This window comes from Rissa tridactyla, chromosome 2 (genome assembly GCF_028500815.1).
Source record: "Rissa tridactyla isolate bRisTri1 chromosome 2, bRisTri1.patW.cur.20221130, whole genome shotgun sequence".
In the NCBI taxonomy this organism is placed as follows: domain Eukaryota; kingdom Metazoa; phylum Chordata; class Aves; order Charadriiformes; family Laridae; genus Rissa; species Rissa tridactyla.
In genome coordinates this window covers 166,665,432-166,688,038 of record NC_071467.1, presented here as the reverse complement: position 1 = coordinate 166,688,038, position 22,607 = coordinate 166,665,432, and positions in this window count along the sequence as shown.

The following is a 22,607-nucleotide window of genomic DNA, read 5'->3' as shown; positions in this document are numbered from 1 at the left end:
TTGTGTACCGTATTCCCTCCCAGGGCTTAATGCTTTGACCTCCAGGAGCCTGTTCCAAGTCAAGGTGTTGTCTGACCTCCTTTTTGGAGGTGATGAGCTGGCAGAGGGATCTAGGCCAGCTCAGGCATCCTGGAGCCCAATTTTTGTGGGCTTTTAGTTGGAAATTGGCACACCCTTATCTCCAAGGATCCGTCTCGTCACATGAGAGTTTTAGTGGTGGAGTGGTGAGTCCAAAGGAAGCCTCCAGAGTGCCATCTTACTGTCCTGACCACCAACCTATCCTGCTTCTGGGTCATACCTCCTCCCACAGCCTGGGTTGGCAGCAGCTATATCTTCCCCCACTCATTCCTGTGGCTTGTTTGAAGTCAACGGCTTGACCTCAGCCTGAAGAACGAGAAGCCGCACTGCTGGACCACAGTCAGCTACATAAGCATCTCCCACCACATCAAGACCTTTCATGGAGTCAGTACAATGCACCTCAGCTACTCTGTCGGTCTGGTTAAGTGCCACATCCTTCAGAGACCAGCAAGAGGACTGAAGGACCAGCGTGGGGGACATCTGAACTTGCTGCATGCAGCAGAATGGCTCTGCATCTCACGTTCCCCTGTTGATCACCAGCACCAGGGTGCTCTTTGGGTGGGCAGAGCAGAGAGCGATGGGGTGAAAAGATGAAGGTGGGGGATGTTCAATGTCTTGCCTGCTTAGGAGCTCTGCCGCACATGTCAGAGACAATGATGAAAGACGGATTCACATCACCAACTTGTGGTCACCACCCTGCTCCATGATAGCAGGCACAAATCCAGACCCTCTCCTCCACGCTCTCTGTCAAAGGGCAGGACTCCAGCACAAAGTTTCAGTTGTGATTTGCATGGAGCTGCCCAACCTCAAGACAAAGGCTGGGAGCAGGTTGCAGGAGGAGGTCTCCAGTAACCTGGCAGGGGAGGAGACCCAGAAAGCAGGTGAGGAGAGGAGTGATCCCATGCTTTTGTCTGTCAGCACCCATGTAATAATGCCAGCTGATCTTACGGGGAGGGCTGAGCTGTCAAGGACACACATCCTTTGGGTCATCCTGAGAGGCTTTGGTCCATAGTTCTGTAAGCACTGGGAGATGGGGCAGATTGTGTAGGGTCATCCAGCATCCCAGTGCAGGATGCATGTTTCTACCACATCTCCCTTCAGGCTCCAAAGACCTTTCATTTTACCTCACCTGGGTTTCCCCCGGGTCTCTACCGCCTTTGCATTGATTGTCCCCAGATGGTCCCCACCACAAGATCCTCTTGCTACCAGCCTGCACCACCCCATGCTAAGTGATCCAGCTCCAAAGCAATAACCAACACCATGTTTGTCGTTTCTCGTTAGCTGCGGGACAACTCAATTTACAGTCAATTGAATTGTATAATTAACTGATTAGCGGGTGCAGTCATTAAAATAGATTTGGATAAAGCATTTATTAAGAATTAGCACTTTAATGGGGGAGGGACAAAAGGCTGCATTTCTCTGCTTCCACAGCTGCAGCTGCCCTGAAATGCCCAACTTTGAGCCAGTCTGATTGCTGTTGGGGATCAAATGAGCAAATGCAGTGAACAGAAAGGGCTCTTCCATGTTCTCCTGGTGCCTGATCCCTCCCCTGCTGTAGAACTGTCCTTGGGGTGGAGCAGGGCTGTCTGCGGCAGAGCGCAAGGGACAGGTCATCCTGAAGATGGGATACCGAGGGGGGCACAGTATGTTCTAATTAAAATGGCACGGAGAACAGAAGGGCAGGATGTAAGGGAAGCTCCTCAAATGCTGGTGCATCCTAAGCCAAAATTAGAAGAAACCTCAGGAAACCCTAGGGCTGGACTTGGTGCCTTCTCTCCCCCTCTTGCTCCTAAAGTATGGTCTTGTAAGGTCTCTCCTGCTCAGCAAGAACAGTAAAAGGGGTAGAGAAAGGAGAAATCTTGTGCCCCAAATCAAACAAGGCTTGCAAACTTGTACTTAAAGGCTGGCCTGGCCATAGGCATATCTGATCCCTATGTCCTGGTGTCCGACCACGCTGCCTTCCCGGCTGTCCTGGGGATTTCGGCTGCAAGAGGAAAAGAGCTCGCTGGCAGCCAAGTGAAATATTTCATGTGAGTGAATGAATTTAGCCAACAAGCTGTAGAGGGCTGTCTCCACACACCAACCGAGCGACTAGCTATACTAACCAACGCTGGGCTTAATCCCAGGAATTCAGCAGGGTAAAATAACGAAGGCTTGGGGCTGCAATCGGCAGCTGGGGTTTTATGATCAAGGGGTAATAAAATTTGAGGCATTAATATGCAAGTGAAACATTAGCACCAAATATTGGAATAGGCTTTAAAAGCGGTCAAGAAAGATATGCTGAGGCTCAGACGTTAGTGATGAGCTGCTTGGGAGAAGGCAAGGTCAGTGCCTGTGGCTCGTGCTGGTCCGACAAGATGAATGAAGTACCTGGGGCTGGCCTTGGGACAAAAAACCCCATGGCTATAGAAAGGTGAACTTTATTAAAAAAATTGATTTCTCTAGGAGGAAAATGAATTTCTTTACAGAGATAAAGGCTGCTTAACACGAGCCTATGTGCTCCTGTTAGGTGCCTCTGTACTTGTCAAGTCCACCAGTGAAACCAGCCATCAGTCACTGCCCCATGTGTAATTGTGGTGGGCTGAGATGGAGAGAAACATCTCCAGTTTGATTTTCCCTTCTCTATGGAAGGAGGGTTTTTCTCTCCTATGGTTCCCTCCTGGAGTGACAAATTCCAACACAAGGCAAGTCTTGCTGGTTTGCGCCCATGCGAAGTGTAAAGAGGAAATCGATGCCATAACTGAGGAAAAGCAGATTGTATTTTGGTATATATTTCAGCTGTGGTATTGCCAGGCTCAGGAGACAAAAATCACGAGCATGGAAATACAATTATTAATATATTTAGTAAATAATTGCTGTAGGGATTTTTTAATTTGCATTTTAGCCTTAGCGACTTTTGGACACATCTTCTCATTCATTTAGAGACTGTGACAGACGGTAGTGTTTGCTGTAGATCCACACACGAGGTTTCCACCAGCAGGGATAAAGTTCCTGGTGCTGACAGCATCATCCTGTCCTTGCTCTATGTGTTCGGACTTTGGTCTCAAAGTGCTGGGTGAGCAGATTCCCATGCCTTTCGAAACAACAAAAGCGATGGGAAACCAACCTCTTCTATGATGTGTGGTTTGATAAAGCTCCAGAATACCTTCAGGTGGAGCAGAGTAAGAACAGAAACAAAGCATCAGATAAATGCAATAAAAAGAGGGACAAATATTGGGTCACCCTAGTTTCATTGCTGAGAGAATTACTGGGAAATATCGTAGAATCACAGTATCATAGAACGGTTTGGGTTGGAAAGGACCTTTAAAGACCATCTAGTCCAGCCTCTGTGCCATGAGCAGGGACATCTTCAACTAGACCAGGTTGCTCAAAGCCCCGTCCAGTCTGGCCTGGCCAGCCTGGCATCTACCCCATCTCTGGACAACCTGGGCCAGGGGCTCACCCCCCTCACAGCCAACAATTTCTGCCTCACATCTCATCTCACTCTCCCCTCTGTCAGTGGAAAACCCTTCCCCCTCATCCCGTGGCTCCCCTCCCTGATTCAGAGTCCCTCCCCAGCTTTCCTGGAGCCCCTTGAGGGACTGGAAGGGACTCCAAGGTCTCCCCGGAGCCTTCTCTTCTCCAGGCTGAACCCCCCCAGCTCTCTCAGCCTGTCCCCACAGCAGAGGGGCTCCAGCCCTCCCAGCATCTCCGGGGCCTCCTCTGGCCCCGCTCCAACAGCTCCGTGTCTCTCCTGTGCTGAGGCCCCAGCGCTGGAGGCAGCACTGCAGGGGGGTGTCCCCAGAGCCGAGCAGAGGGGCAGAATCCCCCCCTCGCCCTGCTGCCCACACTGCTGGGGATGCAGCCCAGGCTGCGGGGGGGTTCTGGGCTGCCAGCGCACGTGGCTGGACCATGGCCAGCTTTTCCCCCCCATCACTCCCAAGCCCTTCTCCTCAGGGCTGCTCTCTATCCCTCCATCCCCAGCCCGTGCTGAGACCAGGGGTTGCCCTGACCCAGGTGCAGGACCCTGCACTTGGCCTTGTTGAACTTCTTGAGGTTCACATGGATCCCCTTCTCCAGCCTGTCGAGGTCCTTCTGGATGGCATCCCGTCCCTCAGGCTTGTTGACCATTCCACTCAGCTTTGTGTCGTCTGCAAACTTGCTGAGGCTGCACTCGATCCCACTGTCCTTGTCATTGATGAAGCTATTGAACAGTGCTGGTCCTGACACGGATCGCTGAGGGACACCGCTTGTCACCGATCTGCATCTGGACATTGAGCTGTTGACCACTGCCCTCAGGATGTGACCATCCAACCGATTCCTAATCTACCCAACACTCTACCCATCTAAACCATAGCTCTCCAATTTAGATATGATATCAGTCATTTGCATTTGCTGTGGCAAAGACGTTCTTATGAAATATCTGCAGCCCCTTAGCCAATGACCCAGGTGCAGGCATGCTCCGGCTAGTCCAAGTCTTGCAGAGTTTCAGGCAGCCTTAGTATGAGCCATGGGCTCTGAGCAACTTTGGTATTAATGAATTAAAATAAGAATTGGCCATCTGAGATGAAAATCAGCTGTTTTCAGTGAATGGTTGAACTTCACTCTGGACAGGTTAGCAACAGAAAGCCAAGAAAGAATCAAATGCCCAGCTAAAGAGAAGAGTTTATAAGTCCAAAGATTTTGTTTTATTTTATTTTGATCTGGTGAAGCTTCCGATATTTCTTTTTTGTCCAAATTTCTCTCTTTTTTTAATTTTTTTTACAGGAAAAAGGGGAGAAAAAGAGGATTTTCTTTTGTGTTTTCTGGCCTGGAAAAGCATCTGTCCTTCGGGGAACTGCAGTTTTGCAGATCCTGCTTGACAGCGGAATCATCCACCCCCAGAAAGTCTGCCCTGCCGAAAACATGCAAAAACAGTACGAAAAAGACTTTAGAAAACCAAACCAACCCCAGTTCTCAACATTTATCACAACTATATAAAAAGGTTGAAATGGGCAGACCTCGGGTGCACCAACAGAGGCCTTTGGCAACAGGGATGAATCCGCCCTGAGATTTAATGCAGGAGCACCCTGGAATAGAGCGATTCTTTCATCCTCTCAGCTCATTTTTTAAGAAGTCAAAATAATCTCTGATTAGATTAGCTGTTAAATCAATTCTGGCTATCTGATCCCTGCAGACGGAGCTGGTTTGGTTGCAGAGGGTGGAACGGGATGGACTGGATCTAAGCTGAAGGGAAGGAGAGAGGGAAAGCAAGCGAGAAAAGAGAGGAGAGGGGGAGCGGTGGGAGGCAGGCAGCTTTCCTCCCTGCGGCTGGAATGTGGAATATGATTAGCCGAATTTACAGCATGCAGGAGTTATTGAATTTTCCATCTTCACCGTGGAATTAGCATCAGAGAGAATATTAAACGCTGCACTTTTCAATCTGTGCTTGGTGGAGGTTGGGAGGGGAGGCGGGGTTGGGGGGGTTAAAATGCCCACAAAAGTTTTATGGCTGAAATATAAATCCCCGTCAATCTGCTGGGAGTGCAGCGATGCCGCACGTCCCGAGAAGCAGCTGGCCGTGCCGGGGCTCTGCCAGCGGAGCCGGAGCCGGTTGAACTCGGCGATACATTGCAACCCATCAGCCCTGCACTGGTCTGATAAAAAGACCCTTGAGGAGTCAGGAGAGGAGCTGCCAAGTGCCCGTAATTATATTTCTGTAATATTCAGAGACCTGGAGGGAGAGGGAAGGGCTGTTCTGCCAGCCGCTGTGCGTGCTGACGGTGAGACACCCCGCCAGGGACACACAGCCTGTCCTGGCAGGGCTGGCAAGGCGCAGGAAAGGGAGATTAAAACCATGAAATAGGAGCAAGATCAGGCCTTCATCCTGCAGGAAGACTCCCCAGAAAAAAACCCAACCAATAAAATAGTCCTGCTTCCAGAGAGTTTTCAGTGGACTGAGGTCCCACCAGCCTCTGCCGTGGGATCACTTGAGCATCCCCTGCAGTAGGAAGTGGCTGGATCTGCGGGGATAACGGACCCTGAAAAACCACTGAGGGATGAAAAGGCTGAATTTTGATTTTTCCAAGCTCAGAGCCCACTGTGGGCACTTTGCTGCTTGAGTCCTTCTGCAGGGAGTCTGCTGTGCCCATGGGGTTCAGGAAACTTGTCCAGCCTCATGCCTCCATCCCAAGGGAAAGGCAATGTTTGGGTATGCTTTGATGAAATTCAATCTCAGTGGTGGGTTACAAAACTCCTCGGTATCCTTGGGTAGGGCAAATTTTGGGGCACATCAGGCATTTCCCTTAATTTTTAAAAGGAGAGCCCAGGCAAACAATAAATATACCTGGTGCTTTGTGCTTTCTCTTGCCTTCTGATTTACTCACTTGCTGTACTTGGAATTTCAGTCTCTGAAGTGCATCAGCTCTTCTTGGACTTCTCTTCTTCCTAATGTCTTGATTACAGGCACACATACATACATACATATAGATACAGTGCATTCAACAATAATCCAAATGCCTTTGGCTCCTGATTGTGAACTGACTCTAATTGAAAGGAAACATTTGAAATACATGTGGTGGACACGGAAAAGAAGTCTCCTGTCCTGTCTCTGTGAAATATAGGGAAAAAGAGGGATGCTCCAGAAAGCTGGTCCAAATTCATGTGAAGCATGAAAATAAAGTGAATTATTTAAGCTGCATCAGATCAGCCTGGATGGTCCTGTTTAGAGTCAAAGCCCCTTTAATCTGGTCTGGCTTAGTTTTGCATGGGAAGTTAATTGGATTCAAATTGCTTTTGATTCTCGGCAAATGCCCTTTCAAAGATTGAATGCCTCATAGCCTGGAAGGATCTCACTTCCTTGGGTGCCTCTGGGTAATGAGATCTACATCCAACATCGTTCCTACCAAACTACATGGTTGTCCCAGCCATGAGTCCATGGGGTTGCTGCAGTGATGGAGAAGACCCAAGAGGGCTTCTGTGGTCCACCTGCAAGGCCACAGGTCAGTGGCCCCAGAAGAAATAAGAAGGTCTCTGTCCAAGCCACTTCTTTCCTGGATTTTTTAAATGAATAAAACTGTTAGTGGCTGGGTTCAATTTAGGAGGTTTTCCAAAATCCCAAAAGCATGCAGAGGATGACTGACACCATCCCATGAGACAGAGATGTTGACATACATGAAGACGAGGCGATTTCTGCTCCCTGCTCACCAGAACAAGCCCTGACTTAATTTTTGGTTGCCTCGGTCTCTAAGAGAGGGAAGTTCCTAAAGGACATACAAGACTTTGGAAGGACGTCATCCTGTGATGATTTTTCCATGCCAGGAGTAACAGATATCAATGAACCTCTAAGATACCTTTACATTTGCGACAACTTGTTATAATCCCAGGAACAGAAAAATCTGTGGTATCCCAGATTTCTACTTGGAAAGGTGACTGAAGTCAGAAAATGAAATTGTGATGTCCATAACACAGGGGATGGTGAAAAAGTCCCCAGATGACCAGCTGTGAATTTTAAATCCTCAGCTCGATGCTGTTTGGGCACCTCTCAGGGTGGGTTTTCAGCACACACCACATAGCTGGGAGATGTGCAAATGAGGGTTTGTGGGCCAAATCATCAGTGTTTGTCTTCTAAAGGCTGAATACCTGAGTTTAACCAAGGGCTGCAGCTGCCTGATTTTAACCAGACAATCACGAGAATCATAATTAGTCTTTTTTCAAAGATGGAAAGATTGAAGCTTTCAAACCAAGATGATAATGCTAAGGAGTTAATGGATAGTTATACTCAATGATGGGAGGTGTTGTAAAAATTATGGTCCATATCTCCAGCAGCTTTCCATGTGGATATGCAGGGCACTTGGAAAATGTTAGCCGGCCAACATTAAAACCAGAAGACTCCCAAATGCAAAGTGAAATACCTGTGGTCTGTCCTGTTCAACCAGTCAACTCCATGACCTGTGACACCTTGCCTTTACACCAATGCAGCATGCAACCCCACTCTGGTAGCACAAGGCTGTGAAGAGGTCCAGTGCCCTAAGGCTGCTCTGGGCTGCCCCAGCCCAACTCCACCACAGCCAGGATAACATTTCCCTGGGTGTCAGTGTCCGTTGTGTTGGTCATCCATGCTGGAACCTTTGAGACCGTCTCCAACACTGAACTTTGGAAACTCAAGGGAAATTCATCCAGTTGAATAGAATTGCTCCTTCATAGTCAGTGGAGTCAAAGACAGGAGCGTTTGAGACAGACATGTGGAGCTTTTCATCTGGGATTCGGTGTTGCGTTGTTTTCCCAAGCCCATAAGAAAACAAACCTGCGAAATGTTTAATTTCAGATCAACCTGAAACGTTTCATTTGGCCTGAAAAAAATCCCCCTAACCCAAAAACATTTTGTTCTGTTTTAGGGTTAGTTTACTCTTTATACTGTAGCAGACTTAAAAAAAATCTAGTAAATACCATTTCAGAAACAGAAAGTGGAAAATGTTGTTTCGAAGTACTTTAAACAAAAAAATCACCTTTCAGAAATAAGATATTTTGATGTTTTCAGGGTTCTGCACACTGTTTTTGAAGATAAATTGCTCAACAAATTCAAGCCAGTCCACCAGAATTTCCCCATTTTGAACAAATTTAGGACTCTCTGGAAAATATCACCCAGGTCTCTTTGAAAGGAGCCTGGGAAGGCTGCAGAAGGGGTTACTTCAGTGTAGTCTGGTCTTGCCATCTGTGGGGTAATGGTCCCCACTGCCATGCCAAAGGAGACTCCCACCCATGCTTTCTGTTGGAGCCCAGCAGAAGAAACCAGGTAGCCTGGAATAAGAATCTAGATAGCCCAACACAGCGAACTGGCTCTCTTTGGGGCGGGGCATGGACAACCCTGTGTCTAGTTTAGAGGAAAAACCTCCTGTATCCATGCCAGTGTGGCCAGTTCCTCCTCAGGTGTGCTCTACTCGTGTCCTGCATCAGAAATCAAGCCTTGGATCTACAGAAGGTGTGGGGGAGAGCCAGATGTTTTCTTGAGTCCTTGTGGTCCCATTGCCCCGTTGCACCTTTTCGGGAAAGGCTCGCATAGGTACAAAACTGGGTTTTTCTGTGGGATACATGAAAGCCATCTGAAGCCAAGAGAGGGCAGCAAGCAACCTCTCCCTGCCAGTGAAGGAGAGAAGCCTCCTGGTGATTATCAGGCTGCCTCTGTGCTCCTTGCAATCAGGTATCCTCCCTCGGGAGAGGGATTTGCGTGTCGTGAGCGGTTTCATGCTTGGAGAGGGATGACGTTTCCTATTAGGGAGAAGGAGACCATCTGAAAGGTGCATCGTGTTCATTTGTACAGCCAGGAGCTGGCATGCAGGAGAGAGATAATGCTGTTTTGTTTCTGGCTGGGTTTTTTTTCCCCTATCAATCACCCTCATCAGGTTGGAGAGGAGCTGATGGAGAGAAGGGTCCCAGCAAACGGAGCTACTGGAGGAGCTGGTTTCTTGTGGTACTCCCAGTTTCATGGCTGGGATGGGGTGCAGGGTGACAGCAGCCAGAATCCAGCACTGGTCTCTGATAGTGTGAGCCACACAGAGGGAGGCAGGTGGGGATGGTGCAGAAAAACACAAGAAAAAGTTGTTAAAGCCCTTGCTGGTTTTGCAGCCAGCTCTTGGTTATGTGTAGGAGGCTCATCTGGGCTGAGGGGGATCAGGTCTTGTGTGCACAGATCCCCACGCTGGCCCCAGGTCAGTGAGGGACCCATTGATCATAGGATGCTGCAGGTATTTCTTCAATACCCTCTGCAGCGCACTCCAAATATATTTTTACCAAGTCTTTTCAATATCTGGGCTATTCCTTTACCCCAGAGAATGATGAGCAGCTTACAATTGCAATTTCTAAATGGTGCCATACTGACTTCTTCTGTGCAAATTTGGAGGCTGTTGTCTGGGCAGCAAGGACAAGTAGTTGGTTCACACTTAATACCATAAATACCTCAAAGCCACTGAGATGTACCTCCACTGTGCAAAGCTTCTGCAAACACCTCCTACATGCCCCAAACCTTGGCAGCAAGAGCACGGAGGGGTGGGGAGGACAACCATGGTCTGGATGTGAGCTGGGGATAGAGAGGCAGGAAGGAGGGTCAGGTTGTTATGTGGATTGGTTCTTCCCTTTGTTGGATGCTTCCCATGTGGCACTGGGGAATTAAGTTACCTTCAAAACAGAGTTTCAAAGTGCAGTGAAATAGGACTGCAGCCAGGACTCAGGATGAAACAGAAAGTAAGACATGAGTGGTTGATGAGAAGCTCAACGTGAGCCAGCAATGTATGGTGGCAGCCCAGGACGCCGTCTGTATCCTGTGCTGCATCAAAAGAAGGGTGTCCAGGAGGTCAAGGGAAATGATTTTCCCCCCTCTACTCCGCTCTCGTGAGACCACACCTGGATGACCACATCTAGCTTTGGAGTCCTCAGCACAAGAAGGATGTGGACCTGTTGGAGTGAGTCCAGAGGAGGCCATGGAGGTGATCCGAGGGCTGGAGCCCCTCTGCTGGGAGGACAGGCTGAGAGAGCTGGGGAGGTTCAGCCTGGAGAAGAGAAGGCTCCGCGGAGACCTTCCAGCCCCTTCCAGTCCCTCAAGGGGCTCCAGGAAAGCTGGGGAGGGACTCTGGATCAGGGAGGGGAGCCATGGGACGAGGGGGAAGGGTTTTCCACTGACAGAGGGGAGACTGAGATGAGATGTGAGGCAGAAATTGTTTGCTGTGAGGGGGGTGAGCCCCTGGCCCAGGTTGCCCCGAGAAGCTGTGGCTGCCCCATCCCTGGAGGGGTTCAAGGGCAGGTTGGACGGGGCTTGGAGCAACGTGGTGTGGTGGGAGGTGTCCCTGCCCAGGGCAGGGGGCTTGGAACTAAGTGATCTCTAAGGTTCCAACCTCAACCATTCTATGATTCTGTGATTCTATGAGTCTGGCTCTGGGCTGTCAATGCTACAGTAGAAGGATTTCCCAGGAAAACCTTGTAATTGACTAAAATATGCAGGCTGAAAATGCTTGCAGAGGCAGCGGAGGAATAGTCTGAGCACAGGCGGTGTGAGACAGCATTGCCAGGGGGCTGGATGCTGCCACGGCTAATAATAAATCTATGATTCTATGGGCACCAGCACCGTGCCCAGCGTAGTGACTTCTTCATCCCACCTGAGCTCCTCGGGCACAAGTGTAATGAGAACAACAGGTCAGAGCTGCTAGGGTGGGTGTGCTGGCCAGGAGCTGAGGTTTCCAGAAGTGACTGGTAATTGGGTGTCCCACTCCCGTGGGTGACTCCGCAGTCGGAGGCGTTAAACGGACATCAGGAGCAGCACGGTGAGAGACAGCCTAATAATGACTTTGCAGACAGCAGCGGCATGGCCTCCTGCCAGACGCTGCCTCGCTGCACGGATCTGCCGTCTCCAAGGCGTGGGCGAAAAACAGCAAATGTCCATCTTGATTATCTTAATGTGCTGGAAAGGGTAGCTCATGCACGAGGACATCACTGCGTGCAGGACAGAAGAGAAGCATCGTTGCTGCTCAGGCTGACCCTGCATCAAACAGAGCTGGAAAACAGTTTTTAAGGATGTATATTCCTGACTCTAACAATCTCCTCAGTAGAGCTCTGGTCTCCAAAACGCCTGACTTTTTATTGTCCCACGTTACAAGATTACCAGAGTCAAATGGAGTCTTACTAAAAGCTGGGTTTCTTCTTTCGCTTTGCTCAAACTACTGCAGCATCTTGTTAAACTGAAATGTTGCGGGCAATAGTTCAACGCTGAATTGTACCTTTGGGCATTTGGCAAATAAATCCCGTATTCCTCTTGGACTAGAAATATATTTTCCAGGAATGCAGAAGAGCTTGATTAAAACGGAAACCTGAGAAGTTTTCACGCAGAGTCTAGGCCTGGTGCTGCCACTTAAAAAGTGTGAGGTCTTGTGTCTGGAGCCCTGTGAAGTTTCAGATACTGTTGTCCAGGGCCAGTGGTCCCGTGGAGGGGGAAAACCAGAAGGAACTAGACCCATGGCATCCACAAACCAGCTACAGCACTGGGCATCGTCAGGGTTTTTCCATTCTCCAGATCAGCTCAGGGCTTTCAACATGAAACTCTTTGATCAGCCTGGGATGAGAGAGGAACCAAACATCATGGATCTGACCTGTGGGTTTTGTATCTTTGACAGGACACGAAGCATTGGAAGAAAAAGCTGCAAAATAATTTGCATCTTGGATTAAATCTCATCCCCATTTCCAAAAGTCAAAGGCTGATGCAAGCTCTGAAGCACAAAGTATTATCTCTTCCAGCACGCTCAACATTAATTGGTGGGCCTCTCAGTCTAGTACGGGAAAAAAAAAAAAGACACAGTTCTTCTGAAGGAAACGGCTTGCGTAAATCTTGTGTGACAGTCTGTGTGCAACCCACACCACCTCTCTGGAGATGTCCACAGGCAGATACGTCCAGCTGAGCTGTCACCCTGGGCTCTGTTTACACTCCACAAAGAAAAACAAGCAATTTGAAGGTGTGATTCATCTGACCTATTTTAGACATTTTAAAGAGGGATGAGTTATTTCAGGAATCCTGCTGGCTCTACTCTCTGCATCTCTGTTGGCTGTGGAGAAGGCCCAGACTGCTGACAGGTGGTGGTGATGTTTACCAATGTCCCATCTTATTCACCAAAATGAGCCTAGATTGGGCCAACACAGCAGCTAGCGTGAAGCAAAGTGAGGGCAGATAACCTGTGTGGATGATCTCCCTCTCTTTCAGCAGCAGAGGACTGTAAAGGAGGACCCTGATCTGAAAACCATCACAGCCTTAAGGGCATCCCTCCGTTCCCAGAGAAAAACTGATGCCAGATTGAATTTGGCTCATCTGTGCCTGCGTGTTTCCAATCCTGGTGTTGCTTGAACATCACTATAGGACAATGCTTGCAGTTGGGTCCAACCAGGCTCCAGCAGAACTGGTCACTGCAGTGCTCAAGGTCGTTGTCAGCTCTCTGTCCCTCTCGTAGGTATTGCAGCCCTGTGTGGTCCAGTCACGGTGAGAAGTTTGCTGCAGGAAATGGGAGGAAGATCTCATTTTTCACTGGTGTGTTGCAGTCATCCTGCCATAACAGGACCCTGATAGCAAGTGAGTCTTGGCAAAATTGCTGAAAACACAAGGGATGGAGGCATTGGCATGACCTTTTTACTGAATGGAGTTCCAAATATAGTGTTTTTTTTTTTTTTTCTGAGAAAGCCACTCAGCCTTTCTGCAAAGGCTCTGATCTACCTGCCCTGAATTTCAGTTCTACTATACCAATATTGATTGGTACGAGAATATGGGAAAGGTTAGATGAGAAATCATGGATTGAATTGTAGCAAGGCAATTTAAGACAGACTTCAGAGATGGGGTTCAGTTGCTTTAGCATGGGTGTCCAGAGGCATTTGAGACATGCCAGGATATCTCCCCCAGCCTCCAACTCCCTGTTCAGAAAGCAGTAGGTCTCCTGTGTCATGTCAGCCAGCTTCGTCAGGATGCTTGGGTACCAGGTCTCAGGTGGTAGAAGAAACCTATGTTACAGGAACTGGTTTGCACCTTTATTGACAATTAGCTGAGGAGCTCTTTAGATGCCAGAGAAATCCTTCTTGAAGAAGTTCAGAGGAGTGAATGCCATAGTCCAGCCAGATGGCCAAATATCCCTAGAGGATGTGAGTAACACTCTGTGCTGGATGTGAACAGAGCATAACATCACTGAGGGACACAGCACAATGCTTCAATGGTCTCAGTGGATCAGGTTGATGTGCTCCATGAACCAGTAACCTGGCACTGGCAGTGGGAACAAAAATAAGAAGCCAGAGGAGTAGAATCATAGCATCAGAATGGTTAGAGTTGGAAGGGACCTTAAAGATCATCTCATTCCAACCCCCTGCCCTGGGCAGGGACACCTCCCACCACACCATGTTGCCCCAAGCCCTGTCCAACCTGCCCTTGAACCCCTCCAGGGATGGGGCAGCCACAGCTTCTCTGGGCAACCTGGGCCAGGGGCTCACCCCCCTCACAGCAAACAATTTCTGCCTCACATCTCATCTCAGTCTCCCCTCTTGCAGTGGAAAACCCTTCCCCCTCGTCCCATGGCTCCCCTCCCTGATCCAGAGTCCCTCCCCAGCTTTCCTGGAGCCCCTTGAGGGACTGGAAGGGGCTGGAAGGTCTCCCCGGAGCCTTCTCTTCTCCAGGCTGAACCCCCCCAACTCTCTCAGCCTGTCCTCCCAGCAGAGGGGCTCCAGCCCTCGGATCACCTCCATGGCCTCCTCTGGCCCTGCTCCAACAGGTCTATGTCCTTCTTATGTTGGAGGCCCCAGAGCTGGAGGCAGCACTGCAGGTGAGATCTCACGAGAGCAGAGTAGAGGGGCAGAAACAAGAATACAGGGTTCCCAGACTACCCCATCAGCAGCAAGGTGGGATAGGGGTCCTGGGGCTTTGAGATGCATCAGACCACCATGTTCAACAGCCATGGATGGATCCATCTTTTGCCAGCACCGTGGAGAACTTCACCATGGAACAACAATGTTTCTGGAGACCATCAGTCGGTCCCTGAACCAAGGAATGGCTCCTTGGCCAGGAGCAAAGGGAAAGGTTTCGGTTTGCTAATGCTGCAGTCTGCAATATGAGCATGGGCAATGTAATCTTGCAGCTCCCAAAGGTATTTGCTTGCACATTTTATTTAGCCAGAGAGCTGGACAAACACCAGGTTAGTCCATCTTTTCCCTCATCTTATGCGTCCTGTTCTTGTGGAAATTCTTTCAGGCTTTTAGAGCACTAAAAATTGTGTTAGGAGATGCAACTGGACCCCTGAAGTGCCTCAGCGATGTTTTGACTCCGATTTAATTTTAATGACCTTTTTGCAAGCAATGTGAGGCTTAGATCACTTTTTTCTTCCTACTCCTTTGTCAGTGATGAGTCCGTGCAAACCTGCTGTATATTTAAACATCTGAATCCCATTTCTGCCTGTGTCAGCATAAGTCTGAGTAGCACTATTCTGTATTTTACGTTGGGGTAACCAAGGGCAAAATAGAAGTGGTTAAGCACTGATCTCCAAAGTCAGAACTTCACTTGCATTCACGTTGAAGCTGGCAGGTTGGCAGAATCTCCGCTGTGCTACAAGGGCACCGAAAACTGGTCCCAGATGTCACTGCTGCCAGCGTGTCTCTGCATACATAACTGAGATATCTGCAAATCGAAGAATGCACGTGCTGGTATGTGACTACGGAGACAGGGAGGGGACCGTAATAATCTGACCTTCCCTTGGGCTTACAACGGGCTGTTGACTCCAAGATAAAGCTGGCGGCTCCTCTTTCTATTTAGAGTGGCTCTTTATGACAGACGAGTTTGTAGTTGGAAAATGCAAGAAAATACTCACTCTCTCCTGTCACATGGAGGTTTTAAATAGCTCCTGTAAGGTATTTTGCTCTCTCTAACCTAGCTGGTGGGAGTGAAAGACTGTGGCTACTCTGGGTAGATGGGAAGTTGCAGCAACACCCAGGGAGGTTTCCCTTTTCAATCCATGGGCTCCCTCCAAGCTTGCTGAAGTTGTTCACAGGAGTTCTTCTGTGGCTTTTACTGCCTTTTGGATCAGGTCCTAAATCATGCGCTGAACTATACGTTGGAAACCACATCCACCAAATAATATCCTTCAAGTAGCAGAGAAGACTGTAGATTAAGTTTCACTTGGAAAAGCAGAAAAGGCAAAGCAAAGCTCAAGCACAAACCTTTGCCAGGAACTGCTCTCTGTGCTAAAACCCTGTTCTGCTTCAGGACAAAAGGATGCTGAGCTCAGAGTATCGCAACAGCTCTACTTTGCAAGTGAGGAGAAGACAATGTGCACTAATAGTGCAATTTGCTTTAGCTGAAACACCAGTGTGACTCAGTGTGTCATTAAAATACTGTGGGAAACCCCAAACCCAGCATTTTGGCACGGTGCTGCATGCCTTGCACAGTATTTTAGTATTTTTAGAATAATGGTGTACTGTATAATGTGATGGTGCAATATATAATGATGTATTACGTTATACGATATTATTGTAAGGATGTCTATACCTCATTAGAACTACAGCTGGCAGGAGGGGTCTCCGAACAAGACGGTGGGCTGTTGTTACTACAACACAACAGCCTAAAGCGATGGAAAATCTGAGGAGGAAAAAGGGAGTAAAGGCAGGGAACTAAACTGGAAGACAGAGAGGTTACCTGAAGCAGCTGGTGGGCTCTTCATGGCCGGTGGGGAAGGAGATCCTTGCAGAGGACATCCAGAAAAAGTGGCAGCTGAGTGGATGGCGTTCCTCTCCTTTCTTAGGCCATTCTTTAACATGACTCAGTTTACTGACTCTGAAAAGTTTCTGTACAAGTAGCGAGTTTCATCAAACGCTCATTTTAAGTCAGTGACTACCAACGATTACACAATTTAATCTTTTAAATCAGCCCTACCTATGTCTCTGGATACACAGCCGGTTTTGCAAGTGATCTAGCCACTGCCAAGGGCACTGGGAGAAGCTTCACGCCTCTGCTGTCCTGGCTTCCAACGACTGTGCGTAGGTGATGTGTGAAAAAGTCCTGTGCTCTGCATTTAGAGCTGAGCTTATCTCACAGGTCAAATGCTTTTCGAGCATAAATAGGATGTGGGTTTTTTTTTTTTTTGGTTCTGTGACATTTGTTGTTTTCTATAACACATGGGACCACTTACGAATATTATCAGGAGGGTTTCAATTGCTGGAGTCAATTCATCAAATTATTCGCAAGTGAACTTTTCTGCTTGGTTCTTATGAAATGTTGTTTGATCACTCAGTTTTGATACCTCCAGAGAAGTCTGTTTCAGGTCTGAATTGATTTAGGAACTGTGGAGAGCTGCCTCGACAAGTATTCGCCTTTACACCAATCCAGACGTTTTTACGGGCAATGTGGAGGGAACGTTGTTTCACACTGAGGCAGGCATTTAAAATAAGCCATGTGAAACATGCCATAGCAGAATCTGTCTTTTTTCCAGTGACTATAAAAGGAGTCACAAAATAGTGCAGACACAGAGATCTGCCCTAGTGAAGTTTAAACTTGGACAGGAATATCCCGTTCAGTATGTGTGGAAGAATTAGTCTCTCATCACAGATCACTGCAGATGTTGCACAGACTTAAATGCAAACTGCAAACAATAGGTGAACAGGGAAGCACTAAATATTTGGAAGCTTGTAAGAGAATATATTTCACGCATTGCTCCTAATATGACTTTAAGAGACCTGAACCTATTGAGATACCACAGAAAAATCAGAGAGTGTTGAACACTTGTATCAATGAACACGAATCCTCTCTGGTACATACCCCGAATCCTATTAATGTGACTTAAAATATTTTGAATTTTACTGACTGCAAAGTCAATTTTCCTTTCTTGTCTTCAAATGAGGCTTCATCTGCACACAGGACCGTGCAGGGCGTGACAACCTGCGCTCACAAGCTTGAGACAAATGTCGCTATGCAGCAGACCAGAGGACTAATTGTCCTGTTTTGAGTCCCACTCATAATTTTAGCCAAATAACAGTCTTTGGGTCTCTCTGTAATCCACGGAGAGGTTCGCCTTGCAAGAATTTCATACTTTCCTTGGGCTGGATCGTCTTTTGAATGTGTCTGTCTCTGTTGACTCAATGGTGAGACCTCTGGCTATAGCTGGTTCTTCACTTTGCGTCAGCAATTTTAAATGGTCAGGCAATAATAATAATAATAACCAAGACCCCAGACCATTCCAGTCATGTAGGATACATGAATTTACTGCCACATTAAATAAAACCGAGTAATGAAATAATATCTGTCACACGGGGAATGCGCAGTTTCTTGTTCATGACCTTGCTGGCCAGACTCCAGCTGCAAGACAAGGGGGACTATTGTAACGGACTTAAAGGTAATTCAGTCTCCAGTTCCCACCTTGCTTGTTCTCAGCTTCTCTTTTTATTGCGTTTTTGCTTCCAGATCGCAATATTAACATCCAATTGGCTCTATTTAAATGTCCTCCTTGCTGGAGAATCCAAGAGAAAAAGGGTTTTGTTCACTTCTTCTTTCCTGAGAGATCCTGCACAGGTGACACCCGTCTCTTGGGCACTGTGGTATCACTCGTGGCTTTTTTTACACTGGTGTAAAATCACAGACTAAGTGGCGTTGGAAGGCCCCTCTGGACATCATTGGATCCATCTCCCTACTTGTTGTCTCACACTTCTTTTCTTACAGTATCCCCTCCACCATAATTAGGGGTCTGACTGAATTTGCATCTCTTTGTAGGGTTATGTGAGGGCTAAGAAAGAGGGAGACAATGCAGAATATGACTTGCCCATTAAAGCAAAAGAAACTCTATATACACAAGTTGATATGACCTCGGCTATACCCAGATTCAAAGCAATTATGTCTTTATATTAGCAACATAAGGTATGGATGAAAAGGGAAATTGAAATACCAAGTAGCCGAGTCTGGTCTATGTATTCCCTCCTCTCCAGCCTCTTGGCAAAACCAACATGTCAAGGCGGTTTGCCTGAAATTTCTGGAGATCTGGCTGCACCTGGGGGTCTCTGGCATTAGCAAAATTGTGGCTCCATCCTCCTTGTGAAGCAACTTTCCGTGCAGATTCCCCACTAGCCCTGGCACAGGGTGGGAAAGGACCTGCTCTTGACATCCCCTGAAACACCAGGACACAGCTCTTACACAAAATGAAGTCCCTGCTACAAGAGACGGTGTTCCGCTGTCACTCACAAATACCTGTATGATAAAAACAACCCTGAGCAGACAGCTGCTAGATGACTTCAAGGAAAAATGGAGCTTGCAAGACGGTATCTTGGAAAGAGGAGAACATCAAGTCCATATATTAAGCATAAATCAGTGCCTTTTGGGGGTCTAATCCCAGACACCTTCACCCTCTCATACCAGGACTTCTGATTTCTCATTTTAACTACTGTATTCTTGTGCATCCATACGTGCATGTTTATAAGTGCATGCGCACACACACACATACACACAGAGGCTGATGGATGACATTAAGTGCATAAGCTTCCTGAAAGCAGAGGACCTGCTTCGGATCTCATTTATATTGCTGTAAATCAGGAATAATTCCCCTGAAATCGGTAGCGCTGCACCACTCTCAGAGAAACCAAAATCAGGGCTCCTTGCCTGCATTTGTGGGGAGGTTTTCTCCAGCCAGCCTCCTTCAATGCTCTCTTGTCCACTTCCCATTTCAATTTATCCCCCAAATCCTCATTTCCTTATACTCCTTTCCCTTCGGGCAGCCCATCATTCCCATGGGCAGGGTCTGCTACAAGCTCTGCAGCAAGAGCTGGAGGATTAACCCATTCTGGGTTGGACACCGGACAAAGAGTCCACACAAGCTCCAGGGGACCCTGGGACAGAGATAGAGAATTAAAAGCATTCCCCAGCTCAGTTTGACACTAGGAGGGTCTTCTCTGTTGAAGAGACTTTCCCTGTGGCTTCTAGCACACGTATAATTTTTGACGAACGAGGCCCCAGGGCATTGGCTGCAGACGAAGGGCTGTTTTGATTGTAACAGGCTTTGATTCAGAGGAGCCAGAGATTATTTATTTTCGTTCTGCTTCCCTCCTCCCCTTCATTCTGAGTTGGGATTGAGAAACTCTGTTTGCAAGGCTCGGGGGCTCCAGCCGCCTCACTACCTGAGTTGCTGATGGCCTCGGATGAGAGGCGAGGTCCTCATAGAGCAGGGCACCACATGCTTGGACTGCAAATGCTTGGACTGCAAATGCTCTGAAATTTGCCCCCTCTCCTATTCCCCTGCAATTTGGGCGGGCAGGCAGGAAAGGGCAGCCCTGGGCAGCTGGTCCCTTTGCAAGAAATCTCCTTGCCCAGGAGTGAGACCTCAGGGGAGACATTATCACTTTCTACAACTACCTGAGAGTGTAAAGAGGTGGGGGTCAGTCTCTTCTCCTAAGGAACAAGTGGTAGGACAAGAGGAAATGGGCTCAAGTTGCGTCAGAGGAGGTTTTAGACTGGATATTAGGAGAAATTTCTTCACCAAAAGGGTTGTTAAGCATTGGAACAGGCTGCCCAGGGAAGTGGTGGAGTCACCATCTCTGGAGGTATTTAAAAGGTGGGTAGATGTGGTGCTGAGGGACATGGGTTAGTAGTGGTTTTTGTCAGTGTTAGGTTGCTGGTTGGACTTGATAATCTCAAAGGTCCCTTCCAACCCAGATGATTCTATGATTCTATGATTCCCTTTGCCTTCACTGCAGGAAGGAAATACAAGAGGAGTTGCATGTGGTCCCTCTCTTCTTGCCATAAGTAGGTAGAAGATGAGCAAAGCTCTTGCCCCTTTCTTGGTATCCAGAGCATTTTTGGCTAAAATAAGGCAGGAGAAATTCCCAAATGGTTTCATGGCAAGAGGGACTGTGCAACATTCCAGCTCTTGGGCTTAGATCACATTCATTTAAGTCACAGCACTGTGACCTCTCTCTTGCTGGAGGACCCCAGGGCTTGCTCCAGGTTGGCCGGATAATGGGATCCCTGCAGGAAGTTCTATATGATTAGGCCCAATTTAAATTTGGTCTTTTTGTGCTCTTGGTAACTACCGAAGACAAGACATTCAGCTCGATAGACTTTTGGAGCTATGCAGTATGACTGCTCACCATTTTAATACTCTGAAAAGTTTGTAGGTGGAATCAAAGGTTACCAAAAGCACTTTTAAGTCAGTGGTTAGAACCCACTACCCAATTAAACCATTAAATCATCTGATTACCTCAGACCATAGTTCTTAAGACAAGAAACTTGGCCCTGGGTCTGTGCTCTGGTACGAACAGTAATATTTCTCGCCTGCTCAGAGATGCACAGATGACGTACGGTGCAGACAGGTCAGTGCTTCTCCATTGCAACAGACACATCTGCACTGGAGAAGTCACTCAGCAGCCACTGCTTAGCTATAGTCAGTGGTTGATGTGTATGACCATCATCTGAGTTCTGCTCTTTATGACTCCTGGTCGCTGCTGATGACCTGTTGTCTCTGCTTCTTCCAGAGAAGAAAAGGCAAGATGTGGAGGAGTGGGCACCTTCCATCCAACCCAGTACAAACCAGTTTCCTTCCCAGGTGAGATTTGCTTCACAAGAGCCAAAGCCCAGTCTCTTCTCCTATGGATATGACATTTTTCATATGGGGGTCTTGGCAGAGATATTGAGGAAGTTACTTTGCAGGGCTGTTGCTGTAGAGGTATCTAAATTTTTCTTTTCTGTGCTGGAATATAAAAGCACAGGGACAAGCTTTCAGGGTGGTGAAGAAGAAAAGAATTATTGGGTTTACAGAGGATAAATCAGAGGAAAGTGCTGAGTGGGTCAGTAACATTGAGGAAATGGTGGGCTCTGAAGAGGTCAACAGGCTGGGATGACAATCTCCAGATCTGAACCACGATGCAACGAATTTTTTGTCATTCACTGGTCCCTATTTGGCCCTGGAAAGTGCTGTGGTTTGGGGAGATATGTGGGCATCTCCCCTAATTGTAGAGATCTATTTGGTTATCTGTTTGTGTTTCCATGAAGCTAGTCTCTGCCTCCCCTCATGATCCCCTTTTTTTTTTATTCAATGAAGAGGAAGAGGGTCTTTAAAGAGCTATTCACTTGACCTAACTTGGGGCTTAGTTTAAGTAAGATGAGTTGCACTTCATAATTGGTGAACAACCTGCTTGGGTGAAGACATCTACCTTTTACCAGAGGAACTCCATCCTCTCTCCAGCTTCATCCAGGCTCACGCCTGGTGTTCTTCTTCTGTGAAGTCCAAAGAATGGAAAGCAGTGAGGGCTGGATGTAAACAGCATCATTGCTCCTGCATGTCTCCTGCCTTCGCCACTATCCAGGGCTTTGTTCTCCTGCTTTGCTGCAGCTGGGACCCCACTACCTCCTTGACTTGATGCTCCAGGGTAGGTGAAGCTCTGGAAAACTTCTACCTGGAGATTCAGATCACTCAAAAGGTTGGATTGAAGAAGGAAGGGGGTGTCTGAGGATAACATGGCTTGTTTGCATAAGTCTGGTTTCCTGGATTGATTTTCTCATCCAAAAAACCAAACACATGAGAAAAAACTGTTCCTGCTCAGTGCTAAATTTCTGGCTACTTTTTACATGACCGCAGCATAATGAGTGCGACCGGGGCTCTTGTTGACTGTTGGCCCATGTTTTTGGAACATCAGAGCTGAAACTCAGGACCTCCGTTTTAATTGGCCTTCAGCGGGCGGTGACGAGCATTTCATCCCAACACTGGGACAAGTGTCTGCGTGGATATTGTCGATTATACACAAACACTGGATATTTTCTATCAAAACATATTTTGATGAAACACTGTTTTCACCAAATACCCTTGCCCTTTCTAAGTCGCCTTTGGGAAGCAAAGCGATACATTTTTGGGTCAATTTGCATTGATGCTTCTTGGAGCTGTCACTTCCATGGCTCATCCCCTGTTCTCTTGGATGGGCCCTGACTAGACTACGTCATCTGTGATGCACTGCGGTCTCTTCTCTGGCTGAGACGCCATAATTCATGACTGGAATGACAATGACAAAAAGCCAAGCCATATCAACCTGAACTCCCCCAT